Source organism: Anticarsia gemmatalis, chromosome 3, assembly GCF_050436995.1.
Source record: "Anticarsia gemmatalis isolate Benzon Research Colony breed Stoneville strain chromosome 3, ilAntGemm2 primary, whole genome shotgun sequence".
In the NCBI taxonomy this organism is placed as follows: Eukaryota; Metazoa; Arthropoda; class Insecta; order Lepidoptera; family Erebidae; genus Anticarsia; species Anticarsia gemmatalis.
Genome location: NC_134747.1, coordinates 14,101,686 through 14,114,192, shown reverse-complemented (window position 1 = coordinate 14,114,192; position 12,507 = coordinate 14,101,686). Strand labels below are relative to the sequence as shown.

The following is a 12,507-nucleotide window of genomic DNA, read 5'->3' as shown; positions in this document are numbered from 1 at the left end:
ATGCAGTTAGTTTAAACTCCGGTTATTGTTTTAACAAAGTTGTTGGTTTATTAGAAACTAATTATCGTTTGCTATGAAATAAGCTGTCGTGAGGAAACCTTGCATGTTGGTAAATTCTTACTGGTGAAGGAATAGAGGTCAAGTATAGTGGGACGATTTTTTACGATCGGGACTAACGGGAATCGAGAATTTGACATTTAAAATGTGCTACAAAAATAGTTCCTACAGCGCCCGCTAGAGGCGCCGTTCCGATTTTTATACAAAAATTGTCGATAGCTAGGCTATTGTCAATAGTTGATAGTGGAAGGATCGCGAGAATCTGAACTCAAGAACTAATTACCGTATCGGAATTGGCCGATCCCCGTAGTCCCCGTCCCCGTCCCCAGTAGTCGAACTACGAAAAAACGCAGCTGGAAATAGCATACAACAAGTGAAGTCGCAAGCGTAACGGACTGAAAGTAGGTTTTTAATGTCAATCCTATTTATTATAATTCACGTAGCACAGTCGAAAACCCCTTGTTAAATAATATTATGAATCACTATAACCACCACGCCATGCAGTGGTATAAATCACTGCGACATACGAACCGACTGTCTGATAACTGAACAATAACCAGTAACCCCCGGTTTCTGAGCTGCATGTAGCCTTAATTTATTTATTCAAAAGCGTTAAAACTCATATAAAAAAACGCTATCGAATAGATAAACTACCGCTACTGTACTGTACTCAGAAACCGGGGGTAACACATTTTTCAACACATAGCTCAACATTAGTCCATTTTCATCCAATGAAACCTGTCTTCGAAGCGCTCTCTAGGAACTTTGCTAGCACTTAGTAAATGCACTTACAAAAGCCGCTCTTGATTTTAACGTAATATTCTTAGTTCACAAATAATGTTATAGAACATTTGGATAGCAACGCCTGCATTAATTACGTCTGCTTAATGTGCCTCCCCAGCTTGCCATCTTGCCATCTTGCCATTCTGCTGGCTTGCTAAGTGATGGCTTTAGTTCGCTCTTTTATATTTCACTTCTTTAGTTCTGGATAAAGATTTTTATACGTTTTATGAGTAATACTGTTGGAATGTTTTGAGATAAACAATTTAGTGTCTCAATCCTGGGTGCGATATTTTTAAATCGCTTTTGTCGTTTTCGGGGGACACAGTAAAGAAAACGACGAATTTCACCCTAGTTTCACATTTCATAGTGTTCTTTTGCATGTATAAATACATACTAGCTGTTTATTATAATTTTACTGAGACAGATAAGATATTTTTTGAAACAAGTATGTGTTTCTTTATCGGATATAAATACCAACCTGTCTTTATGAATTCGTGTACTTTATATACAAAAAAGTATACAAGCACACTTAATGCCTTAAAAATTCTCTGCTCGTCTAACGTAGTAGAAGTCAATAGAGAAGAGATGTGTCTTTATCAAAATCACTAGAGCAGTATAGCCACAAAAAAAAATGTATTAAGAAACAGAATTTTCCTGCAATTTTCACAAACTACAGATTGCAAACAGAAATCTGTGACAATTTTTCAATTCCGAATCCCATTTCACACATCAAACAACCATCAGGCGGTCAATGCTAAAGAAATTTCGAGCAATCGATAGATTTTCCATAACGCATTCCGTCATTACGGGCGGGGCGCCGCCAAATGTCCCGGAAAGATAAAGCAAGTAAAAAGAATGAAAGTCTCCACCTAAATCATTCTGTAGCCGGGGACTTGCCTTTGTACCCTGTCATGTGTTTCGTAAACGATAAGCTGTAGTTTAAGGCTATAAATTTAGAATTTTTAGGCGAAGTTTCGATTAGTAAGACTAGGTTTTGGCTCTGTCTTTTTTCTTTTCTATTTTTAAATAGCATGGAAATTTTAAGGAACATTTTTTTCTAAGTGGTTTGCGTATATTGAATGTATAAGTTAATAAGTCTTCTTACTTTGACTGCACGTTTAAAAGTATAGTTGTAAGTATAGCGTAAACAATCAGACCGTTAAAACATGGTTTTTATTGTATTCTGAGAAAAGTCAGGATCTAGATCTCGGTGTTTAAAATGGTCACTGTGGCGCGGAAAATGATTGTCTAAATAAATAAGGAATCAAAGCAAAAGGCGTCCTTTGATCTCACGTACCAAAGAACCACGTAGAAAATAGGCGTGATTTTAAGTTTGTATGTAATTACGACACTTAAAACATGAAAATCAAGTACAACACTGATGAAATATGTATAATACTTATATGTATTTCCGCCTTAAATAAACATTGTAGTTAACCTAAAAATATCCATAAAACGTCAATATTTTGGCTTAGAATAAACTCATAAAGTAAGCACTTCCCGCTATGACATACACTTACAGACATTGTTGGTTTACTAGCCATTACGATCAAGCGCAACATTAGCCGAGAGTTACTGCTGCACTTTTACCTACCATTTTGTACCACGACACCACAAAGTACCACTGTTTGACCACAATGTACCACTTTGACCACAATGTACCACGATTTGACCACATAGTATCATACGACATTGTAAAGCGTTAAATTCAAATAACTACGAGTAAATACCATTTCAGATTTTTGATGTCTTCACTCCTATAAACTCCGATGGTTGGTAAATACCAATTTTAATATTTTTTACAAATAAAACTAAAAATGTTAACTATTTTTAAATAGCAAAACCTATGATCAACTTAAATAAAGTTATTCGTTTCGGTGTATTCGGTAGAGAATTGTGAGGTACCACACCAGATAGATATACAGGCGAATTGACAACCCCCTTCTCTTTTAAAGACCGTTAGATACACTACGTTTCTCTTAGCCCATCTAACACATCATGACAAATCTATACTATACCGAGCAATTTACTGATCTCAGGACTACTACTAGAAATATATCAAAAGAAATTTATAAAAACCCCTTTAAAATAGTATTCTTCAAGTAAACATTGTCATACGCAAATGTTCAACTTTAGTTCCCTCATGCATCATAAACTTTCGTCACCGCTATGACGTCATTGTAGAACTCATAAAAAGAAGATTCTTACCTAATTGGTTTTTACTTTTTAATGTGACTTGAGATTTAATACTGTCCTAAATAAATCTATAATTATAATAAGGTACATTGATACGGTAATTTGTAGAGGAAATAAATTAAAAGTACTCATAAAAGTAATAAATTAATTGACCAAATAATTTACTCCAGGATTGAAGGTCCAAGATCAAGACAGAAAATGTCTACGGAAATAATTACTTAAAGATACTAATAAAGATTTAAGCAAAATTGTCCTCGACCGAAAACCAAACCGGTCGCCTCTAGCAGCACAAAGAACACACAAACAAACCAAAAAAACCCATCACTTGGCAACTTATCCTTCCTTTTCCTACTAATTGCAGTTTTTTGCTCAAAAATAACACATTTCAGGCTTTTTGCGGAAACCTTTGTGGCCAGTATTTATGGCGTTCATACGTGCCTCGCCGCTAAAGGTCACAGCAGACATGCTATCAGTTTTTAAGAATTTTGCATGAGCGATCAGTTTTCGCTTATTAGCAGCGTCAAATCATTCCTTTTGCACACTTAAAATCGCCAAATGCACACAGCGCTATTACAAGAATGGCGAAATATGGCATCTAACCTGATTAATGACGGGTTTCTGAGGTACATTTAGCGGTAATTTATCCATTCAAACTGTAATTTTTATATGAGCTTAAACACTATTGAATAGATAAACTACCACTAAATGTACCTCGGAAACCGGGGGTAATTATTGCAACAGTCTCTAAGGCGCATGATTTCGATACCGCGTCCGAACGCAAGAAGGTCAGCAAATCGCCGATTCCTTCAGGAGCGTATCTGTTGTGGCCCTAATAGTGTAATACCATACAAAGCCTCACGTAAACTATGAAACAATGAATGTCAGATCTACGTACTTTATGAAACTGTATAATAGAAAAGTTGTTGCAAAAGTTTTTGGTGCAGCTAAGGACTATCGAGGCGTAAGGGTACAATCAAGCAGACTTTTGCATTTAATACTGTATAATGCAACAACTTAGAAAACAGCCTCGTATGCAAGGTGTACGGCTGGCAAAGATATATAAAAATTCAGAATTTATAGCATCGGCTACTCACTGGTTTATGGCATATTTGAACATCCTTATTTTGGAAATACGCATAAACATTCTTATGGCTTCCAGTCTCACCGGATGCAGCTGAATACCAGTGTTCTATATGGAGCGACTGCCTATCTGACCTCCACAACCCAGGTACCTGGGATATAACACGATACCCTTCGGTAAAACTGGTTGTCATACTTTCAAGCTTCTGACTACTGTTAAGGGCTGTCAATTGTCAAAGATCTTCCAACGCACGAACGCTGAATTTAAACCATTTAATGTTATTTCATACGACTATAAAATAACATGACGATTAAACGCAGTGGTTAAAGTGGTCACCTCGCCGCAATAACCGTAGCGCCGCGTGTGGTGGGTTCGAATCCCACCCGGAACAAATATTTGTGTGATGAGCACGAGTATCTGTTCTGAGCCTGGATGTCAATCTATCTATATAAGTATGTATTTAAAAGTATATAAGTATGTTTATCAGTTATTTGTTTACCATAGTACAAGCTTTGCTTAGTTTGGAATCAAATGACCGTGTATGAGTTGTCCAGTGATATTTATTTATTTCATAAACCAACACGAATATCCAGACTCAAAATATAATCAAATATGCAGCCAGCTTAGATGCAAAAGGTTCCATAATCCTACAATTTCAGTAGATTGTTTAATGAGATTGCATTTAGTGAAATGCTAGCGGTGGTTTAAATTTAGCGTTCGTGCGTTGGAAGTTAGCTGTATCGTGATACTCCTTAATTAACATATAAATAGAAAAGCTGCTAGTTTTTGTGAATTTAAGCTGCGATTGTTTCATTTTATTGCGGATTGGATTTATACTGATATTATAAATGTGATTTCACGACTAAACTGCTGAACTATATTTGATACCGAACTGGCGGTAAATTCACTCTCTGGATCATTGACTATCATACGTGCCAGCATTGAACCTAAATGAATAAATGATTTGATTTTGATTTTGTTTGATAAAGTTGAGCTTGTGACATTTAAAGACCTTGGCATAAACATTATTTCTAAAAGAATGCAATTTTTTTTTTGGTTTTACTCAAGCCTATTTTTACACACTTTTAATATATATATTCGCTTAGCCTTTTGTTCCAAACTATGTTGGAGTCGGCTTCCAGTCCCACCGGATGCAGCTGGATACCAGTGTTTTACATGGAGCGACTGCCTATCTGACCTCCACAACCCAGTTACTTGGGTATTAACACGATACCCTTCGGTAAGACTGGTTGTCAGACTTTCAAGCTTCTGACTACTGTTAACGACTGTCAAAGATCTTCGAAAATGACAGCCGGGACCCACAATTTAACGTGCCTTCCGAAACACGGAGGAACTCGATATGTATAAGATGGTCACCCATCCACGGAACAACCTCGGCAAGCGTAGCTTAACCTCAGAGATCGATCCGTGCGGCTGTTGTAAACTAAGTCACGAGCTCCTCTTCTTTTACACACTTTTAATACAAATTGAAATTTCCCTATAATATTTTGAGGTCGAAATCCTTTTTTCATTAGAACAATTTAAAAAAAAGATGACTTCTAAGACACAAGATAACCTAATTTACGAGTCAGAGTTTTAAGTTTAAAAGTAAATAAGGTTGTTTTGAGTCAATCAATAAATTGTTATACAAAAATTATTATGAAAAATTACAAAAACAGTAATTTTCCAACAAACATGCTGTAAAAATTGCAACAAAATTCCCTTCGCTCCCATAAAAATGACACAACACAGAATCTCTCCAAGTCCCCGTATATTGTATACACGTCTCATCTTAAAGCTCTATCTCAAGAGCTCTTATCTCTCATTAACCGATACAGTAGAGTCGGTAGAGCCATAAACCCGTGGTAGAGTCTAATAAAACTCACTGATAAATTTTATTGAGGATTCCTCGAGCGATATTCAATGAGCATTGTAGAGTTATAATATCGTTTGATGGGAACGTTTTAATGCTCTGATTTGTGTAGAGTTTCATGAGATTACGCGTTGTTGCTGGGGGCTTTTTGTTTGTGTTTCACATTGATTTTGTATTACTTATGGATTAGCAATTGTTTTGATTTTCGTTTTTAGTTTCTCAGCGATGAGATGGGAGATTGTCGGTATCTGTCCAAAGTGGTCAACATTATTGCTCATAACAGGGTGAGTTTATTGACAAAATCCAGGCACGATACCAATCTCCGGGCTGCTATTGATAAATATTCCAATATATGTAAATTAGAATAGACCAACAGCATATTGCTAGACCACAGAGGCAGTCAGTCAACCTTTATAATATTACTAGTTATAAGACATGCATACATGGTACACAAAGTACTAATTTGAGCAGTAAATTCCATCACTAAAGTGTTTCCTAGATATTCAGTATACACACATTAGTATTCGTAGAAGATTGATTATCCATCACGAGAACCAAACCTAAGACTAAGTCAAAGCAGTCTAGAATCTAGATCTCGGAACCGGTGCACTAATCCTTAGTACTAAGCTCTTTGAACCACTACTACGAAATACTATAGCATATTATAATAAGTAAAGTAGTGTAGAGTAGTAAACTAAAATGCTCATAAATTCTGAGAAGTAACTAAGTTTGATTGCCTCTATGGCGCGGTCAATAGAGTATACGACTGCTGAACTCGGGGTCTCGAGTTCGATTCCCGGGTAGCCCTACCCGGAACACAGTTCCGTTGTTTTTTTATAATTTTTTCATTCATAAAATTTTACGGCGTCTTTACCTACGCAGCTTATTTTTCTTTTAATCTTTTTACTACTTCTGCATATGATATTTTTTTACGGACTATTTTTAAAAGTAGCCAGGAGTTTGGTAGCTTGTGGGGTATACGGCAATTAGCTAACACTGTAATGGAACTAACACTATAAAGGTCGAAACCTGGGTGTATTACATCTAGCTCTGCCTACACCTTCCACCATAGATGCAATATTTTTTTAATAAGATTAAGATTTAATACCTACAACATAAAGTTCGATTTGCTATTGTAGATTTTTTTGTTATTGGTGCTAACTACTCATAAACAATTTATCCATAAGTATTAAAATTTACCTTTAACCTCTTAAAGAACAATAAAATCTTGTTTAACAGGATTTAATGTTCTCGTTTAACGTCAATTCTTTAGTACTCATTTACTATAGCCTCAATAGTAAACTCATAGTAGTCTACATCTCTCGCTATATCGTGTAGTAAACTGATTGATGCGCTCATACAAACATACTTATGCATGTATAGTGAAGAGCAACAATATGTATACATACACTTATTCAACAAAACATAACGATTAAAAACAAATGAATGGTCCGTAACTGTTTTGATTATTGTATAATTTTCTTTACAGATATTACTTTTATTTGCTAGTCTATTTCTATGTGAAATAATTACACATGTGAAATTTTGTCCGTCTGTCAAATTTTCAAGATTAAACTTATGAACTTATTTTAGTGAAACGTACCATGGGGATTTGAAAGCTTCATCTAACTTTTTTTTCTAAATCAGTCTTCAAAAAATATCTTGTCTTATCCAAATTACGTGCAAGTCTTATCTACTCAAGTTGACAGAATTTTTAAATGGGATGTAAACATATTTATGTCCGTGATTGTACACAAATACCAGGATCACAGTAAACCGGGGCTATAAACTGAAGTATAGAGCGTTTTGACTTGTACCGACTTTATAGTATTGTTTGAACGCTATAGAATATTTGATGGTTTAATTATTTCTTGTTACCCTACTGCAATTCGTCTGGCATCGTATCTGAGACTGTGTGATTGCATTCCGGCAATTCTACCATTTTTGCCGTTTATACTATACGGATCTACACTAATGCGGACCTGAATATGTGTGAAGCAAGACATACAGTCTATACTAACGTTTGTGCTCAAAGACTTAGATACAAAGTCAGTTCAGGACTTAGGTACAAAGTCTTAAATACAAGATAATTCTTTCCTATCAGCTCAATTTCATGACTATCCCTAAAGAAGCATAAAATCCTAATTACATACCTTATCAAAACACTGAATCAAAAGTTTAACGTGTATATTTTATGTTTTATCAAAATTTAACGAGACTCGTAATAAAAGTGGTTTTTATGTTAAACGAATTTACGAGGTCATTTAAAATGGCGACGCGATGAGACGATTGGTCGAGTATTTATTGCAAACGTTTGTTAAGAATAAGTTAAGAGTATATACTCTCGGTACGTCTTATATTTTAATGTTAGAATATTGTATAGTGTATACGACGGTTGATCTCGAGTCTCGGGTTTTATTCCGGGGTTAAGTAAATTGTTGAGTTTTAATTTAAAAATTTATATATCGGCGATCAAAAAAAGCATGCTTTTAACTTTTCCGAAACGGTAAAAAAAATACTGTTTCAATTGCTTACGTAGCTTGCTTACGTTGCGTACGAAGTTCACGAAATAATGGATATGGTACATTGAGTAAAATAAAAAAGAATGTTTAACTGTTCTACAATACATTTAAAGAAATATTAACTTTTGTTTGATTAAGGCAATCACAGGACGCAAGGCAAAATTAGGGCGATTGACCGGTACGTGTATAATAAGTTCGCTTTCTATGACACTAAACCCATCAATCGAAAACATCGATAAGTACTTCGATATTAACCTCATCATACGCTTTCAGACACTATACTTAGTACAAAAAGCAAATTCGTTATTAGAAAAATAAATAATTAGAATATCAAACAAATAAAATCTATAGATAAAATTCCTCCTAGCTTCTAAAGCATACTTCACGTCCGAGCCATTATGCAAACGCCATTAATATCAAAACAATCGGATCGGAATCCTTCTACTCACACATTTTATCCATAGAATAGAGAACGCGAATATCGCACACTTACTCATATACCTGCCTAAGTCAACATTTCTGAAAAGTGAGATTTTAAATGCTTAGAACACAAAATGATATTATTTACGGGTTAGCAGTGGCAGAGAATTAAAAACGATTCTTCTTCTTCTTATCGTATGGTTAGTGGTCAACCTAGTGTCAAAGTTGTTAAAGCCTGACTTTTGACCTGCCTTAACGACTACTATCTTAATTGACAACAACTGGGACCGACTTTTTACGTGCTCTCCGAAGCATGGGGACGCCCGGTTCAAATAACGTTCATTCCCATCTATGTATGGCCGCGCCAAGGTTTGTTTAGTACATAGATATGGGGGGCTCTAGAACGATAATAATGACTTAAAAATAACGAGAGGGTCTCAAATGCTAAATGCATTTTATAAATGCAAAATTAATTGTAAAATATTCCATTTATTTGAAACAACTATTTATGGATCGCACAAATAATTGTTCCTTGTGCGAATCAAACCCGACGACCTCTCGACCATAGTAAATGACTTGGCGACCATCTTTGCCACTGCGCCACAGAGACCTTAAAATTATTTTTGACGGTTATTTATTAAATTGGTAGTTATCAATAAATAAGCAAGCAAGCATTTTATCCCAAAAATATTCCAAAATGTCAGAATTTTTAAACGCGATTTCCCAAAAAGCTAATTTTTCCTATTATGCTCCTATATTATTGAGGAGGCGATATGTAATAAGTCGACTGAGTCCGATTAACGATGCAATGCGTTCTCGTATTAATCGGTTTTGTAATCGCCGTTCCGTTTTATTTAATATGTTTTGCGTATTGTATTAAGATCGGATTTTTATTTTTTATAAGGCAAAGAAATATTAATTTCGAAAATTACATTTAAAATCTCTGTAAATATAAAATGAATGAATAAATTGGTCATTTCTCGAAGCCGTTGGTTAAATTTTTAGGTCTGGGTTTTCCTGTATACAACATGAGGTTATTCATGATCAACACTACGAAATGAATCTGTAACTATTTAATATCTATCTACCAAAACTGTTATGTGGCAGCAGGCGTGAAACTATAAAATAATTAGCCAAATGAAGTAACGGATGACTGTGTGAATTCCGAATGTAAAATCATTTGCCAAAATAACTAAATGGCATGCAGTGTATCATTGCAACAGTAGTAGTAAATATTTAAAATATATTATGTTACTTATTTAGAGACGCTTCCTACGTAAGTAATCGACGGTTTCAACCCGAGGTACACGAGTGACTTTATGAAGCTATTTGTGTATTAGATATAATTATCACTTATTCTTAAGGTAAAGAATAAAATCGTGATGCAACCTTGCATGCCTAAAAATTCCTTAAGTACCCAATGTCTAACCCCAACTTGGGGAAGAGACTTTTGCCCAACATCCAGTAAGTTAAAAAAAAATAATTATTGAATTATAAAACCATCACAAAAAATCTTGTCCTTTTTGTTCTTCAGTATTTAAAAAGAGACACTCAAAACGACAATTTTGTTTATATCACGATCAAGTTTTATTTAGTCACTACAAACATTGGATGGGTGGACGCGTACGGGACGACTCTGCAAATATTGGCGTGGCCTAGATGAAATATACAAATATTACTACCAAATATGAACCATTTCGGTAGACTTTTAATCTAGCATAGCGAATGGTTTTAACCATTTCACCGCCAAATGTATGCGACAGACGATTTGTGTGTTCAACAAGCATGTTTTTGTCAATACACTATCAAATGTCTGAAGCTTAGACTATCAACTATTATAACTCTTATGAAAAACAATAGAGGAGGGTTTTACAATCTTAAAATCGTTTTAACTTTTTAATTTACAGTCATAGAAGTTTGTAAGGATCGTACCATGTGGCGTTCTTTAGTTTCTGCCTACCCACTAATGGGAAAAAGACGTGAAATTGTGTGCGTACATATGTAATAATGCTGGGGCTACATTAGCGGGCTATGGCGAATATTCGTGTTAACGCGATGAATGTGGCCGGGTTCATCGTGTCATCGCGTAGTATTCGGGCGAAGACGATGTAGTATCGAGGAGCTGTCGGTAAACTGGCGCGAATCAAAGGGATTTGTCGCGCCAATATTCGCTTAGGTGGCTACATCTACGTCAATTCAGTGTCGTCCAGACTTTGAAGCGAGACGGACGTGCATTTAATTTTTTACACTATGGAGTGGAGTAACATTTTTAATTTACCGCTCACGTCTCCGCACAACAAACTGAACAGCACAAGGCACGATGCATCGCGTCAACTCGACACGAATCTTCGCCCGCCTTAATGTAGACAAGAACATCGCCCATACCCGAACACGATGTTTTTGTCGCGCCAACACCATACGAATCTTCGCTCGCTAATGTAGCCCCAGCATAACTGAGTTTTTTTATTTGATGAAAGAAAGGTCGCTAACAATTTTTTTTAATACTAAGGCACAGGTTTTTTCTAAATTCTTCATGTTCGATAACTTTTTCAGGCAATTTAATCACACTCATCAGTCAGTTCGAACCTACAACGAGAACTATTTTCTCACTAATATAATCTTAAATATTGATCTCAATACAAACATTTTAACAAGTTCTTAATTTCCTTCAGCGTATGATTAAAAATAGACAATACAAGTTAATTTTATACCGTAGTCAAAAATAGCAAAGAGTCATCAAACTTCTACAACGTCTACCCACAAGTTTCGTTGTATCAAAGTTATTTTACGTTTATATAATAAAATCTATTTATAACATTATTTCCTGAATCTATTTTGGAAGTTTATTACCCGTTACATAAGAAATGATTACTTGGAAACTAAAAATAAGGATACAATTTTTAATTTAAGTTATTGAGGTAAATTATTAAACAAATTACGTAAATTATAACAAAAACTGATAATAATACGTACTTAAATTAATTTCAGAATTTATTCTCAATAAATTATCATAAACGTATGAACTGCTGGTCCCTTATTGAACATAATAAACTTAATATAAATCAAAACTTGTAAAAACTTATTAAACTTGTTAAAATGAACAAACAAATGCCTAAATTATGAAATAAATTATCAAGTCTTGTAAATACAAAAATTCGCACAAACAAAAAGAGATTGCATCGGCCGGGAATCGAACCCGGGCCGCCCGCGTGGCAGGCGAGCATTCTACCACTGAACCACCGATGCTCATACTGGTTGAACTAAATTTATCAAGCATTAGGCGTGGCGTACAAACTCGTTGGCGCCTGATAAGTAATCATACGTTACGCAAATAAATTATGACATCATCATGTTAACAAACGTGGTCGAACGGGTTTTAAGAACTGTTGCTACATGTTTTTTTTGTATGAGAAAGTAAAGATGAGTTGTTAACTAATGTAGTACGGTGGTTAAATATGTACTAGTGTTAATAATTGTAATACTAGTGATGATTTTGTGTTGAGAGTATTAGCTTCGATTAATAGAATAACATTTCTGTGTTTTGATCATTTTATTGGTGTACCTTATACCAAAGC

The 12,507-nt window shown here is 35.0% G+C and overlaps 1 non-coding gene across 1 annotated transcript; it reads right to left on the bottom strand.

The window, feature by feature from the left end:
• Positions 1-12,107: 12,107 nt before the first annotated feature.
• On the bottom strand, positions 12,108-12,178 carry TRNAG-GCC (transfer RNA glycine (anticodon GCC)). Its single transcript has one exon. It is a non-coding gene; the product is annotated as a tRNA-Gly (tRNA).
• Between the last annotated feature and the right edge of the window lie 329 nt (positions 12,179-12,507).